Below are 17,885 nucleotides of genomic sequence, written 5' to 3' on the forward strand. Positions count from 1 at the left end.
TATTGTAAACCTGATGAAGGTGGGGGAACTATGGTATACTATGATATTTGTCAGTTGACTTTTAACCCAACCTGAATTTGCTCTTGGTTTAGATATTTCTCTCTTGTTAACAGAAATTTCTTCTAGCTTATTTCAATTTTTTCTGGTGATCTTTACTTTCTTAGTCTTACTTTTTATTTTATCTTTATGATATTATTATTATTTCTGCTTGGAGTTTGTTAGGTTTATGAGGCACAGAAGGAGCAGATGCATTGAGACAAAAACTGATACAATGGGTAATTGGGGTGATGGGAAGGCTAAGGGAATTGGGGAGCAAATAATGAATGTGGAAGGGCAAAGCAGCACTAGAACTGATTGTGATGCTGTATATACAATTCTTTTTAAAAGTGATAAGACTGTGCATGGATTTGGATTTGTGCCTGGTCCGATCCCATGGGCCTCTCACAGTGTCCCATGCAAAAGCAAACTGTCATCCTGAACCATTGCCTGGCTTTACCTCCGTGGGCTTCAGGTACTTAAGTGGGTTGCACAGTGGGAAAAAAAGTGATAAAACTATATACGTGTATAATATGTGAATTTAATATCAGTAGAACTATTTTTAAGGAAGTCTAAAAGAAATGGACTCCAAAAAGTATTCTCCATGTAGTAAAAATCAAACCAAACTCACTGCTATGAAGTCAATTCCAGCTCATGGTGACCCTATGTAAGACAGGATATAAAGTCTCCTTAATTTTCTGAAAGGATAAGTCTTAACAGAAGCAGGTAGAGTCATCTTGCTCCGGGTCTCTAATCAGTAAGAAGATTAACTTACTTAAGGATGACTTACTGGATCTGTAATGTCATCACAAAAAGGCAGAAATTCTTTACGTAAACCTAGACTATTTCATATTTATAGTTTTGCAATGTTATAATTCAGAGGAATCTTCCACTTCATATCCAAAAGTCTAAAACCTGATTATTGAAGATGACTTTTTAGTCATCAGAGTAAAATCGCAGAGTAAAAAGAAGATGGTTTTGCTCCAGCTTGCTCTGCTATCTGCACTTCATTTACACTAAGCTTCTTTTGCTTCTTGCAATCCATTAAGCAAAATGGCTGTGCCACTCACTTTGCTTGGAAACCTTCCCTAACTAGCCTTCCATCTCACTTCTCTGGAATTCACATGGAAATCATTTAGCAAATGTTTGGAAAGACCCTATTACATGTCTTGCACTGTTATAGACACACATGTTACATCAGTGAGCTCATGAGGTTCAAATTCTAGGAAAGGGGAAAAGGCAATAAATGCATAAACAGAGTATAAAAGCTGTTATCTAATGCATACTATGAATGGTATCATTCAGGGCGAGCAAATGTTGAGCATTGAGAAGGCAATGTTTTTTATAAAGTGTGACCATGTATTAACAAAACTGAAAACATCTAGCAAATTCTGAATCAAGAGGAACATTTTACGTAACAGAATAGAAATACTCCATAGAATTTTAATCATTATGGAAACACATAATCTCCCCTTTCTTCAATACTACCTATCAGTGCTTTCAGAATGCCAATAACTTCAGTAGTCGTCAATCATGAATCATTTGTATCACCAGGGATACTTGCTCAGCCAATAGTTTTCTAATCAATGATTTTTTAACAAATATCTGAAGGAGAAGAGAGAGTAATATGGGCTATGAACAATCAAGTGTGAAAGAACAACAATCAGATTTTGAGTTGGGAGAATGCTTGGCATATTTCAGTACTAGCAATGATAACAACAAGAGTGTAGCGAAGGAGCCAGGATGCAAGCACCACAGGACTTCCAGAGAAGAAGCAGAACTAGATGGGCCACGGAGAACTTTGTGATATAAACACTGACTTTACTCCAAGTGAGATAAGAGGTACCAGAAGGATTTGAAGTAAAAAGTGTTACAATCTGCTTTATGTTTCAACAGAATCATACAATTGCAGTACTGAGACTAGACTATAAGGGCTGGGGTGGAAGAAATGGAAGAATAGTAGGATGTTGTTGCAGTAATCCATGTGAAAGGTAGTTTAGAAAAGGATGAGTGTGGTGGTAATGATGAGACACTAAAATAAAGTATACATTTACTTTAGACACGTAAGGGTAAAGCTGGCAGGATTGACTGATTAATTGCTTGTAAATGTCAGTTGAAATGTCATTTTCTCAAAAACCTCCAAGTATACACTCTTAGAGGAACCAGTAAATGTTTTTGGCATGCACAATACTTCTTTTCCTCATTGGTTTTTAAATAACATTTATTTTCTCCTTTATGTCAAGATCCTGGGGTCGTACCTATCATAGAGTATGTGTTAGACTGGGTTGACTAGAGAAACAAATCCAGCGACACTCATGTGTGTAAGAGAGAACTTTATATCAAGAAGGAATTATTCATCAATAAAACATCCCAGCCCAGTCCAGACCAAGTCTATAAGTCTGATATTAGCCCATATGTCCATTAATTCGTCCATAAATTCCTCTTTAGACTAAGGCAGCACATGCAATGATAATGAATGCAGGCGATCACAGGTGAGTGGGTGGGAGTCCAGTAGATCCAATGGTGGTGGACACATCTCCAGGGGTCTAGCTGCCATGTGTCTTGTCAATAGAATGTTGAAAAAGATACAGAGAGAGATCAAGTGGCTTGCCTCTCCTGATGGCAGAATCAATAGAAAGAGTTCCCAGAATCCTCATGAGAAGGCCATATTCACAAGGAGAAATCATCAGGCTAGATTGACAGACTAGACTCCACCCCTTCATTCTTTTATCAAGTTGACATGAAATCGTGTAAATACCACAGATTAGAAGCCTAATAAACACTCAATAAATTGAATAAGTAAATATGGGTTTTTGCAAACTTCCTTACTTCTAATTATGATACCCTCTTTTAATGTGTTGATTTGATAAACACTCATTCAATCATTGTAATCTAACTCTAAAACAAAACAATAAAAACTTTCTAAAACTTTTTATTTTCTCTTTCCCAAAACAAAAGTAGTAACTCATTCATTTTCTATTTTGTATTTTATAACTTATTGCCATGCATGTTTATTGCCATATTGCCATAATATGTTTCAGTAGTGAACAAAAATTCCACAAATGTGGTCTTGGCCAGCAACAATATCTAATATTCAAGTGGTTTGCTTTGCTATAATAAAATAAAATTCCCTCATGTTCCCAAGTCAGTAGCGTATGTATACTTGTATACATGACTAAAAACGTTATTTGTACCAGAAATGTATTACTTATAATAAGTTACATTAAATGTCAATATGTACCTAATTTTCATTTCAATTTTCACAATGAAACATTAATTCCAATAGCTACTGTACAATTTTGCAAATATGAAAACTGAAGGTGACTTCCTATTCAAGAAGCTTAATTAATCACACAGTGAATGAATCCCTCTTCAACAATCAGAAGAAAAACATTAAGAGGTCCCCCTGGCCCAGCAAGGATGCCACTGGGTGGCCCTGCACCCTAGTGAGGATGCCCCTGGCCATCCCCACTTCCCAGCAAGGTAAAGCCAGCTACTCCTACATGATTCAGCAACACTCCCAACACTAGTAGCTGTATCACAATTCGACAGAAACAGTAGTTAACCATTGTACACAGACACATGCACACATGCGCACACACGTGCGTGAACATGCACATAAATAAAGGCACAAACAGCTGATCAATTATACCTAAAGGAATATTTTGAAGAAAAGGGCCTGAAACTACCAGAAAAGTAATTCAGAAGAAATATGTTCAGGTACTAAATGTTTAAGAGAACAATGAAAAGAATAGGAAAACTAGAAACCCTACGCTAAACAGAATTCCAGAATATAAATAATAAGTTAACATAATTAGACAATCGTGTAAAAGAGTAGAGTAAAAGGAATGAAGGAAGAGAAAGCCAAACTAGGGAGCTTGAAACTAATTCCCTCTCCTGCAACTAATGAGAGAAATAATTAACAAAAAGAGCAAAGGAATCTGAAGAAAACCTAAGAGTAATATGGGGCACGATCAAGAGGAAAAATCGATAATCTAGAATTATAACGCAAAGGAAGAAAAAGTCTAAAATCACCCTGATGGTAGAAGAAGAAAAGGATGTCCACGCCAAGACTGTGGAAATTGCTGTCCTTACACCTTAAGTGGGTTCCCTAACTTAGTGGGTAGCCAATGAAAGAAGACCTTCAACTGCTATATATTTAATACATCAATTCTCCCCTTGCATTAATATGACAGGTTTTAATCTAGAGGCAAGTATCCACCCTTGTATGAAATTAAGATTTTCACTAGCAGAAACACCCCCAAGCTCCATGTAAACCGAGCTCAATCAACCTATAAAAAACAACAAACCATGGATTGCAACTCACAGTTGGACTTTACTCACATAAACTCTTCATATCAATAGTACATTAAATTCTTATGTCATGGATAAATTACTGAAATCACCCTGTACCCTAACGACTGATTGACAATGTTTTCTTTCTTTCTTTGGTTTCTATAGAGGGTCGTTTGTTAGTTTGGGGTTGGGGTCCTAATTTTGTTGTTGTTGTTCTGGTTAGTTTTGGTTTTTCTCATAATATGACCACAACCAGAGTAGTTCATAACTCAGGAACAAGTAGATGAATTCTGGACTCCCATGTAATCCAAGCCCCAATCTAAGAACAGTTAGTTCTTTTAACATGGTCCTTCTCCATAGTGCATGACATGAAGAGATCACTGAAAATAAGAATTCTACAGCAAAGTGTGGTGAAGAGAGCAGATGGTGCCCAGCTATTAACTCGAACAGTCTCTGGAGTCTTGACTTTTTTTTTAAACAAGTAGCCATCTAAGTGATGTGTCAAGTAAGTCCTTATGGAAGAAGCACACCCACCTATGTGATACAAAGGTAACAATAACAAAATCCAAATATAATGAAGGTAAAGGTATTACAGCTTAAATTGCGAATACCCGATTTGCAGAAGGTTTTGGAGGTTTCTGGAAACCCCAAATCCATGTGTACAGTACCTACTCAGATTAAGCCTCTGGCAGATCCCCTTATATCACAGTCAAGGAACTCAAACAGCTTTACTATCTGCCCGAGATTATTGCAAACGATTCTGGTGGATTGAACCATGGATAATATGATACTTGGTCAGTTGAGCTCCCTCTTGACCCAACCTGAATTTGCACTAAACTCAAATATTTCTCACTTTTTCAGGATAGAAGTGTCTTCTCTAGCTTTTAAAATATTGTTGGTGGCTTTTTCTTTCTTCCTCTTCTTCTGTTCATTGTTTTGCTTTTATTGTTTCTGTCAGGTTTCCCAGTTTATGAAGCACAAAGGAGTAGATGCATAGAGACAGTAACTGTTCCAGTGGTTTATTGGGAAGGGGGTGAAGAGGGCGAGGAGAACTGAGGAAAAATCAATGAATTTGGGAGCAAGGAAGGAAGTTTAGAACTGATTGTGATAATTTGGGGTATACAGCTCATTAAAAGCTGTTTAACCATGCAAGTATATAATATGTGAAAAATACTAAAAATATAGAATCCCAATTTGATCTATGGTACCATGAGGGAAGGGAGACGAGTGTCTGCTTAGGGCCCTGGTGGTCTTGAACCACGGTGTTTTGATGATGGTAGAATAATGGTGGTAAAAGATGGAGAGTATAAGTAATGGCATGGAATTACACACACAGAGGTTGTTGAATTAGAGATTGTTTGATTGTGTATATTTTTGCCACAATTGAAAAAAAATTACACAAATAACAATGAGTACATGGAAGAAGAAAATGGCCTGATAACGATTGTGCAATTCTTCTTGATATGATTAAACTATTGAATTGCATGATATGTTGACAAGGTGACAATAAATCTGTTAACAAAAAAGTGAAGATATTGATTAAATGATTATATAATAATTTGGCCTTTCTCTTAGATGATAGCCTAAACTCAATGTTATTCTCTTTGATTTAAGCTAGGCAGGTTCTTTTTTTTAGTCCTCATGAATATTTTATCTTATTGTATATTCATATAATTTACTTCTTAATTGTGGCTGCATTTAACACCTTGCTTACCAAATTGTTGAAAGCTTGTCGATCAACTCATCAAATATATCGATGTCGACCAACTGATTGACTAGTTGGTAATGGATTGGTCACTTTCTCCTTTTGGCCCTGTTTTAAAAATATGCAAATGTTACACAGTTGTGTAAGATGGTTTTTGTTGTTCACAATTAGTGTAATGACTCCATATTTTCTCACATTAATTTTTTTCCTTTTTATAAATCATTTTAATGGGGGCTCTTACAGCTCTTATTACAATCCCTACATCAATTGTATCAAGCATATCTGTAGCTATGTTGCTATCATCATTTCCAAAACATTTTCTTTCTACTTGAGCCCTTGGACTCATCACCTCTTTTATCCCCTTCTTTCCCCCATCCTCCCACTCTCCTGAACCCTTGATTAATTATAAATTACTGTTATTTTCAAATCTTACACTGTCTGCTGTCTCCTTTCACCCATGTTTCTTTTGTTCATCCCCCTGGGGGAGGGGGGTGTTATATGTCAATCCTTATGATCTGTTCTCCCTCCCGTTCTCCCTACCCTCGTGGGATTTCTACTCCCATTACTATTCCTGAGAGGGTATCTATCCTGAATTCCATGCATCAAGAGCTCTTTTCTTTATCAGTGTCCATGTCCCAATCTAGCAGGATCTGTAAGTAGAACTGGGTCATGATACTAGGGGGAGAAAGCATAAAGAATTAGAGAAATGTGTCTTTCATCGGTGCTATAGTGCAACTTGGCTGACTTGTCCCCTACTTGTGACTGTTCTGTGAGGGGATGTCCAATTGTCCACAGATGGGCTTTGGCTCCCAATCTGACCTCCCTTGTTTGAATTGATATGATTGTTTAGGGTCTTCTGATGCCTGATACATATCCCATCAACAACTCATGATCAATGAAGCTGGTGTGCTGCTTCCTTGTGGGGTTTGTTTCTTTGCTCAATGACCACTTGTTTAACTGCAAGCCTTTAAGACCCCAGATGCTTTATCTTTTAATGGCTGGGCACCATCAGCTTTCTTCACCACTTTTGCTCATGCACTCATTTTGTCTTTAGCGATCGTGTCAGAAAGGTAAGCATCACAGAATGCTAGGAAACTTCTGGAAAGTTTATTCTTTAGTCTCATAGTTTAGCCATCCTCTTAGATCATTAGATAAAATAGTGAGACAAAGAGGAATTACTCCAGTACTGAAGTATACATCAAACCTTCCCAGAACCTCTAGAATTTACTGAACCTCCAGGATCGTTTTTGTGATCATTTGTGTGAAATCAGTATTGTGTCAGCCTCTTAGGGTCTAAAGTGGGCTTTTTTTTTTTTTTTTAAAGACTTCAAGATTTAGTTCCCCTAGCTTTGAATTAGTGGAAATGTGGTTTGTTGAAACTTGCCTAAGAAGTAACTGCAATTGCTATGGAATCTTCTATGCTTAATGGGCCCGAGGAAAGCATTTGGCACTTAATGATTCCCAGACTATTTCAACTTAAAAAAAAAAATCAAGAAAAGCAGAAGCTGAGTGTTTGAAATGCTAAATATAAAATATGTGGTTTCTACAAGGCTTACAAATAAATTAATGCAATGGATTGCTTCAGATGTCATGAAAATTTTTAGTTATTATTGACCTGTTCAAATGAGGTAAATGAAACCTGAGAAAATGTGATTGAGAATAAGATAGCCATGTGATCCTCTGAAATTTAAGACTGTTGCTATTAACCTTGGTTTCATTACCTTTCACTCACTCAGCTTTCCCACAAATATTAATGCTCCCCATGAATATCAGCACAGTCAGAATAATGCATTTTATACCCATGATCTAGCAAATTATAGGTGTTACACATTGTGAATATTAGTAAATGGTATATTTGACTGGCTAAAATTTATGAGAATTCATTATAATTAGAAAAAAGTAATTTTCTGGTTTCATCAAGGTATTGTTGGGAAACAGCAACAATAACAAAAAATAGTCCCACAGCAAAAAAAAAATGTAGTTTTTCCTTAACAGATGCCTAAAATCAGCTACAGAATATTTATTTTATAATAAAGTTTTTATTTCAACATATCCATGACATCCCTTCATTATTGAATTTAGGCAATTTCTGGACTGTGGAGAAAGTATACACAATACCTTTTATAAAATAATTTTATGCAGTTATAAGTACAGGCATGCATATATATATATATAAATATATTAATATTAGTGATAGGGCTATAGGTCTATGTACATGTAGCAGATGGATATTGGGCTTCTACTCAAGTCCTCCCTCAATGCTAGATGTGTTTGTTCTAATAACTTGGCATTCTGTGATACTCACCTTCCCGACATGATCATTGTTACTAATTAATTCTGACATTTCTGTAGACAACATTTTGATTACAGCAAAATTTGACTTTTTATACTCCAAATCCTATGAGTGGCTTTCTATGCCATACTTGTTTCTTCAAGATTCCTGTGTTAGTCTGGGTCGACTAGAGAAACAAATCCAGGGAGACACTCATATGTGTGTAATAGAGAACTTTATATCAAAGAGTAATCATATACTAAGAAAACATCCCAGCCCAGTTCAGATCAAGTCCAGAAATCCAATATTAGTCCATATGCTCAACATCAATCTATAAATGCCTCTTCAGGCTTACACAACACACACAATGATGCCAAATGCAGTCTTGTGCATCCAGTGATGGGGGAAACATGTCAGCGCTGGCATGGGTTTTCACGTGGCTCCTCTAGTTCCAGGGCTCTGGTGCTATCAGCGTAACTCCGTGTGGCTCATCAACTGGAATATCTCACAGGAGAGGGTGTATCTGTCATCCACTAAGCTACTTATCTCTGTAGTGGCTCCAAATGAGGTCATCAAGCCGTGACCTGATAGACAGACTAAACTCCATCCCTTCACTCTTAATAGTCTCAAGTTGGCACCAGATTCTGTGACTACTAGAACTCCCAATTCATTGACCTGCCTAGAAATATTCTTCTTGGCAATAATGTATAATACATGATTACCTCTTCCTTCATATTTAGTATTTCCAGTGATCTACATGCTAGATTTGAGCAGCAATTTAATGTTTGGGATAAAATGCCTGTTAACTTCACTTATTTACATGGTCAGGATTGAAAGACCAGGTAATTATTCAAAAATCAGCATTATGGAATTAAAAATGAGGATGACCATATCAGATAAAAAATGCTAATGACTATATTAATACATAATTGACAACATACATCATTAGATATCCAATGATACATAATTACATAACTATCAAAGCACTGATAATCATTTTCATGCTAAGCTGACCCAGAACCTTAACCATCACAGCCAGAGTTATTCTCACCTCAGACTTCATATTTTTTTTACAGCCAGAAATATGGTAGAAATGCACAAAATAACTGGATAGAGCTTTTAAAAATATTGTAAATCCAAATGATGGATAATGACTATCTATTGATCAAGTAGTTCATCCAAAGGTGGTTCTGTAAAACCCTGTCTGGCTTTACATAGTATTTCGTACCTGGAATCTTAAAGAAAGAACAATCTTTTATTTCCTGATGTGCCCTTGAGTATCTTTCTAACTCATAGTGAGTCTATGTACAACAGAACGAAATACCGCCAGGTCCTGCACCATTCCCATAACTGTTATTATGTTCGAGCCCATTGTTGCAGCCACAGTGTCAATCCATCTCATTGGGGGACATTCTGTTTTCCACTGACATCTATTTTAACAAGCAAGATGTCTTTTCCAGGGACTGGTCTCTCTTACTAAAATGTCCAAAGTCCATGAGACAAGGTCCCACCATCCTTGCCTCTAAGGAGCATTCTGGCTGTACTACTCCCAAGGTAGATCTGTTTGTTCTTTTGGCACTCCATCTTGTTGCCCTGTGCCATCAAGTCCGTTTCAACTCATAGCAACCTATGTGCAACAGAGCAGAATATTGCCTCATCTTAAACCACCTTCACAATTGTTGCTATGCACAAACCCATTGTTGCAGTCACTATGTCACTCCATCTCCTTGAGGGCCTTTCCTTTTTCACTGGCCCTTGACAATATCAAGCACGATGGCCTTCTTCAGGAACTGGTCTCTCTGGAAAATATGTCCAAAGTTTGTAAGATGCAGTCTCATCATCCTTTCCTCTAAGGAGCACGCTGAACATAGGTATTCGAAAACATACTAGTTTGTACTTTTAGTAGTTCATTTTACTTACAATATTGTTTGTTAGCCCCACAACTCAAATATATCAACTCTTCGTTGGTCTTCTTTATTCAATATTCACCTTTCACATGCATGTGAGGCAATTGAAAATATCATGCCTTAGGTCAGGCTTACTTTAGTTCTCAAAGTAGTGTCAGATTTTCAACACTCTGAAGATGTCTTGCTCAGCAGATCTGCCCAATGCAACGCATTGTTTGATTTGACGACCGCCTCCATGAGCAGTGATTGTGGATCCAAGCAAGATGAGCCCCCTTAACAATTTCAACACTTTCAATTTTTTCTCAGTTTATCATGAGGTTATCTTTTGGGCCAGCTGTGAGGATTTTGGTCTTCTTCACTTTGAGTTGTGATCCATTCTGAAGTCTGAGATCCTTCCTCTTAATAAGCAAGTGCTTCAGGTCCTCCTCACTTGCAGCAAGCAAGACTGTGTCATCTACCTAGCTCACATCTCAGACCTCTAATCCAGATGCCACCTTGTCCTTCATAGAGTCTGCCTCCTTTATTTGCACAGCATACGGATTGAGGAAAGTTGCTGAAAGCATACAACCCGATGCCACTCATTTTCCTTTTATTTTAAACCATTCTGTGTGAATGCAATAAAATATTTGGAATTCTCATTCTTCCAAGGGTATTCAAGAACTTGTTATGATCCACATAACATAATAAAGCATAACATAACAAACATAACATAATGCTTTTGCATAGAAAATAAGATATGAGTAAGCATCTTGTGGGTTTAATCCGCTTTCAGCCAAGATCTATCTGACATCAACAATGATATCCCTTGCTCCACATCCTCTTTTGAATCTAGCCCAAACTTCTGGCAGCATCTTCTCAATATACTGCTGCCACAGTTGGATGAACTTCAGCAAAAAAATTATTTGCCTATAATATTAATGATACTGTCTTATAAACTGAGCATTCATTTGAGGCACTTTTCTTGGGCATGGGGAAAAATACCCATCTCTTCCAGTCAATTAGACAAGTAGCTGTCTTCCAATTTCCAGGCATAGAAGAGGAAATGCTTCCAGTGCTTCATCAACTTATTGAAACATTTCAATTAGTATTCCCTAAATTCCTGGAGCCTTGCTATAGGCTAATGCTTTCAGTGCAGCTCAGGTTTCTTTGTTCTGTACCATTGGTTCTTGCTTAGATGCTACGTTTTGAAAAGGTTGGATCTCTACTAGTTATTTTTAGTACAGTGACTGTAAAGTCTTGTCATCTTCTTTGTATGCTTCTATCATCATTCGATATTTTGTCCATAGAATCTTTCAACTGTGTCACTTTATTTCTTTCAGTTTAAGATATGCCGATCATGTTGTTCCTTTATGATTTTCAAACTGCAAGTCTTTGCACATCTTATCATAATATTTTACTTTGTCCTATCAAGCTTCCCTTTGAAATTTTCTGTTCAGCTCTTGGAATACATCATCTCTTCCATTTGCCTTAGCCACTCCACCGTGAAGGGCAAGGTTCAGAGTCATTTCTGGCATCCACGTTGCTCTTTCCTTTCTTGCCTGTCTTTTCAATAATCTTGATATTCTCCCATACGATGCTGTTGATGTCACCACACGGCTCCTCAAGAATTATGTCATTAGAGTTTAATGTATCAAATTAGTTCATGGGATGCTCTCAAATTTCAGGTATATTGTATTCAAGATCGTATTGTGGCTCTCATGCACTTATTTCCATTCTCTTCCAAGTCAATCTGAAAGTGTTGTTAGGAGCCATTGAGTCTGTGGCTAACCAAAGCAACCCGATGCAAAATAGGAGGAAATACTGCCTGATCCTGTGCCATCATCACTAGTTTTTTTTAATGCTTGAACCCACTGTAGCAGCTATTGTCTCAGTCCCTTTTGTCGCAGGCCTTCCCCTCTATAGATGCCCCTATTTTACCTGCACGACATCCCTCCCAGGGATAGGTCTCTCCTGACAACAAGTTAAAAATATGTAAGATGAAATCTCACCATTCTAGCCTACAAGGAACACTCTGGCTGTACTTCTTCTAAGACAGATTTGTTTGTCCTTTTGGCAGTCTAAGGTACTGTCAATATTCTTCGACAGCACCACAACTGAGACTCATGGAGCCTGAACTTCCATATGAGCAATTGGTGGCCTCCTCCACAGTCAGCCCCTTCTCCATAGTTTCTTCTCAAAATTTTAGTAAACATTCTTACTGTATATGCCACTTGCACAAGTCTGTGTGCGTAGTCACCTTTTATGTTGTTGAAAATGGGCATTTGCTATGAGCAAGGTACTGGGTTTGCAAAATTCTATCACGTGATCTCCATCCCTCATGTAGTAGGGTGCTAACTGAGAGGTCAGCAGTTTGAAATCACTAGCCACCCCTTGGAGCAAGATGAGAGTTTCTCTTGCTGTGAATGCTTACAAGCTTAGAAACCTGCAGGACGGTTCTACTCCATCCTATATGGTTCTTACAAGTTTCATTTCCCGAGACTTGGTGAAAGCATCGCCAATCCCTCCCCTGGAATAAACCATCCCCCTCCCCTGCCTCTCACCCTAAAAAGAAAAGAAAAGAAGCAATTCAATTTCATTTCATTACTACTCCATGTGAAAACTGATCACAATTTTATTTTCCCTCTTGCAAATTATTTGTGTGTGTGTGTTCTTTTTTAAATATGTATAATAGTTTTATTGACATTTCTTACACAGTTCAATATCCTCTTGTAAAGTCCTGCCTCTCCTCTGTTACCTGAATGATCAGAATAGACTAATTTCATCTTCACCTAAATAATTTCTTTTTAACACGGTGTGTTAGTTTGGGTAGACTAGAGAAACAAATTCATAGACATATGTGTATAGGAAATAGCTTTATATACAAGAGCAATTTAATATTGAGAAAACATCCTAGTCCAGTCCAGATCAAGTCCGTGAATCCAATATTATCCCATATGCTTGATACCAATCTATAAAGTCCTTTTCCAACTCTTGAAAGGCATGCAATAATGCAGAATGCAGGAAGAACACAGTCCGGTGGGTGGGAAGTCTTGTGGAGCTAGTGGCATTGTAAGCATCTCAGTTCTGGTAGGGTTCTCTGTGTGACTTCTCCAGCTCCCAGGGCTCTGGCTGCATCATGTAGCTTCTTCATGTGGCTTCTGATCAGAAATGTTTCTCAGGGAGTGAGCATAAGTCCCACCTCAAGTGAGCTAAGTATCTCCTTAGCACCTCCAGATGAGGTCATCAAGCTGCTACCCGATTAACAGCCTAAACATCACCCCTTCCCTCTTAAGCCTCTCAAATGGACAACAGACAATGTGACTACCACACATGGATCGAATCAATTGGCATCGGATCAAGCATGGAACTGGGAGAGAAGAGAGGACTCCTCAGGGAGGAAGCTAGCCTACATTTTAATGGATTATGCTACAGGGAGCCTTATGCACCTTCCTCATTTGTCTAAAAGCACTCAGTTCAGCACCATTGTCAGAAACCGCTATGGGATTGAGTAATCGCTTTGGGAGCTTTGTATACACATACACAGACACAATATATACATACATATATGCATATACAATCACAAACACCCACACAGAATGTACTGACACAGAGTAGACAAAAATACATGTTAAATTAACTCACTCTTGAATGGATTAAGATTGCTCTATGTTCCAAGAGGAATTTCCTCGATTTCTGTATTCTTGCTCTGTACTATAGTGAGAAATTTGCTTTACCAACCCGCTGTCTAGTTATAAGTGGTGTTAAGTCTACAGTTGAAAAGTACTAGATTATATTTTCTACTATTAGAGAACAAAATCCCTTTCCCCTTTCTGGTCATATATCCTGTACGTAAATACATATCAAAGATTCAGTTGCCTTGTCATAAAATATTTTATAACAATTACCATTCACACTGTTTACCTTATACACATTGCTAAATCAAGTGATATAATACACATAATAACAAAAAGTGCAAGGTGGAATCTTCCATATAAATATGCTACACTGATGATTAAAATGTAATGATTAAAATTAAAATGAAACTCATCCTTGCCTTCTAACTCCTTTGTTAATAAAAGAGGGATCCGTTTCTTAGTTTCAAGCATGTGATAGTATAAAAATTGGCGTCCAATTCGGTTACACGGACTATTTTGCTAGAATTTGACCTCAGAGTCCCAGACATTGATTCAGTTCTTGAGTGATGACACCCAGTCTGACTGCCCACTTACTCTCTTCCTGTTTTACTTATACTGCATGATGATATATTCATTTTCAGTGATCTGCTTTCATTTCCTGCACTCTGTCCCCTGTCATAATGACTCCACCTAAAATGGATTCCTATGTTGAGCCTATATGGAAAGAAAACCCACTAAGGAGGCTTTTGAAGGGTGGGAAAGAGAAGAGAAAGATAATGTCAAGAAGTCCAGGAAGGAGCAGTATGTTTTGGAAAACATGTATGATTATGCCAGAAAGTGTACAATTAGGTATGACGTGATTGAACTACAGGATGAAATGACATATGGATTGGCTTCCAAATTACAGCTAATAATTTAAATAAATAAATAAATAACAGTCATAGGCGCAGGAATGGGTTTTGGACTTGGACTAAATCCTAGCCACAACTTAAGAACCATCAGTTCTTATATCATGGCCCTGCTTGATACTCACTTTCATGAAATGATCACCGACAATAAGGGTGTGAGATGAAAGCAGATGGTGCCGTGCTATCCATCGGAATAGTGTCTGGGGTCTTAAAGGCTTGTGTTCAAACAAGCAGTCATCTAAGCGATAAGTCAACTAAGTCCACATGGAAGAAGCACACCAGCTTGTGTGATCCAAAGATGACAATGAAAAGCTCAAATGAAGCGAGGAGAAAAGCATCAGAGCAGAAATGATGAGCTCCCGATTTGTGGAAGGCAATGGGAGATGGTGAGAGCCCAAAACCCATCTGCAGAGGCTCTGGTCAGACTGAGGCATGGGCAGGTCTTCTCTAGCCACAGGCAAGAGTCTCCATCAGCATGACTACCCTGCAGAGACCATTGTTATCCTGATTATCAAACTCGACCCTTGGCCAGTGGACCACCACATAGACACGACTTGAATTTGTTCTATGTGCAGACATTTCTTACTGGTTTCCTGACAGAGATTTCCTTCCTGGCTTTTGGATTATCGGTGGTGGTCTTTTCCTTCTTGCACATTGTAAGTGTTTTCATCTGTATACTATTATGTTTTTACCTTTACCACCGTAGCTCAATTTTGTTTTTATTGTTTTCTGATGGGTCTCCGAGGTGTGAAACACAAGAGGAGTGGCTACACAATGAAGATAATAATAGATGAAAGGTGATATAGGGAACCCAGGGTAAGTTGGGGGGAAGGGAGCGAGGGAAAGAACATTTCTGGAGGAATTAATGAAAATGGGAAGGGGGAGGGAACCCTGTAATGGATTATGATTGCATAAACCATCTAAGAGTCAATTTAACTATGGGGGTGCTCTAAAATTGATATGGGGCTGATTGTACAATTCTTTGCGATATGGTTGAAGGACTGAACTATTGAATAATATGGTATGTAAGTTACTTGCCAATAAAACTATTAGGGGAAATGATCCCTAATGTCAGTGGCAAACACTTTCTATTACATGCCCAGTTCTGCTTTTTCTTTCCTTGTGCTCATTGCCTCTACTCATATTGACAAAAATTCCAGACTCCTTAAATTTATACTGACTCGGCTTCTTTGATCTTTTCTCTAAGATAGGTAGGTGTGTTATGCCTATCACCAGGCACCCACCTGGACACTACTGCCAATGCTTGCACTAGCACTTGAGAACGGAACTCCTATTTTGTTTTATCTCCAAGATGATCTCATCCCCAAGGTAGCTATCTTCTTGTTGATTTCTTTATAAAAGACACTGGAGAATGAATCATAAATCTAAGAAGCACAAACATACACATAACTGTATTCAGATAAAAACAATCACAAAGAGATTTGTCTCAACTTTCCTTTGGGTTCATGACAATAAACAAAATCATATCTCATACACATAGAATAAAGGAAAAGAAATAAAAGAAAGATGAGGACATTGATTTTTCTCAAAATACAGTTCTTCATTTAAATTTCAATATTACTTATGAAACACTATCTTTAATCATATTTTAAAATGTATCAGTATTTCTTGGAGATAGTGTGTTAGACCAGATTGACTAGAGAGAAAGAAATTCATTGACACTTACATGTGTATAAGAAAGGGCTTTATATCAAAGAGTAGTTGTATATTAAGAAAACATCCTAACCTAGTCCAGATCAAGTGCATAAGTTCAGTATTAGCCCATAAATCTGATACAAGTCCATAAGTCACTATTTAGACTCATGCAGTCACATGCAATGATGCAGAATGCAGGAAGATCACATGCCAGTGAGTGCAGTCTTGTGGATCCAATGGCAGTGGGCACATCTCCAGGGTTCTGGCTGCCATGTGGCTTGTCAACAGGAAGGTGAAGCAGAAAGAGAGTGTTACCCACCTGCTAGGAGCAAATGAGGAAGTTCCCAGAATCCTCATGAGAAGGACACACCATTAAGAAGACATCATCACTGTTACCTGATTGACAGGCTAGACCCCATCCCTTCACTCTTAATATCCTCAAGTTGACACGAGATCATGTAACTGCCATACAGTTTATATCACATTTATTTATTTTATCATCTATAAAAAGAAATTTCCCTAAATATAATTAACTCCCCCAAATCTTGCTCAGTCACTGCCACTGAGACAACGCTGACTCACAGCGACCAACTATGGGTTTCTGAGACTATAACTGTTTGCAAGAGTAGAAAGCCAAGTCTCTCTTCCCTGCAGCTGCTGGTGGTTTTGAAATATTGATCATGAATATTGCATCACAACACCACCAAGGCTCAAGTTGTAACTAAATCACAATAAAATCTAGCACTGAGCTGTTCATAATCTTAAGCTTAGGGGTGGGGATAGGGTTAAGGTTTTTATTTCTAAAATAGCTACCTCATTAATAAATTAGTTAATTGATTTTGGATGTTGGGCTGTGGTTAGTATGGTATTGGAAGCTATGTAGTTTCAAACAAAACCTCATATATGAAATTCCATATTTGAAGCTTATGAAGATAAGCTCTTGAACACACAATTTTGCTACTGCTTGCAAATGCAAAAATAATTTCTTCAACAGTTGGCTCTAATAATGTGGCATTGTATGATACTCACTTCCCAACACAATCACTGAAGACCAAATGGGTGCATGAGAAAATGTGGTGAAGAGAGCTAAGGGTGCATACCTTAGCTTCTGAGGTCTTAAAGGCTTGAAGTTAAACAAGTGGCCATCTAACAAGGAAACATCAAAGCCCACCTGGAAGAAGTACACCAGCCTGTGTGATCATGAGGTGTCGATGGGAATAGGTATGAGAAATTCAAAAACAAGACATCAAAATGATGTGAAGGAGTCCTATAAACGGGCAGTCCCTCACAGAAGGATCACACGAAGGGATGATAAATCCAGGGTGAGGTATAGCACTGATGAAACACAGAAGTATCCTCTATTTCTTTAATATTTCCTCCCTACTAGTATGATCTTCGTTTTACCTCTTTAATGTTGTACATGTTCATTTGTTTTACTAAGATCACTTGATGTATTAAATCCAAGATAGAGAACCCTTCAGATATAGTAAT

General features: G+C 37.8%; 1 non-coding gene across 1 annotated transcript; it reads left to right on the top strand.

Moving 5' to 3' along the window:
• Positions 1–399: 399 nt before the first annotated feature.
• On the top strand, positions 400–534 carry LOC142444138 (small nucleolar RNA SNORA42/SNORA80 family). Its single transcript, XR_012783800.1, has one exon. It is a non-coding gene; the product is annotated as a small nucleolar RNA SNORA42/SNORA80 family (small nucleolar RNA).
• The last annotated feature ends 17,351 nt before the right edge of the window (positions 535–17,885 follow it).

This window comes from Tenrec ecaudatus, chromosome 3 (assembly GCF_050624435.1).
Source record: "Tenrec ecaudatus isolate mTenEca1 chromosome 3, mTenEca1.hap1, whole genome shotgun sequence".
Lineage (NCBI taxonomy): Eukaryota > Metazoa > Chordata > Mammalia > Afrosoricida > Tenrecidae > Tenrec > Tenrec ecaudatus.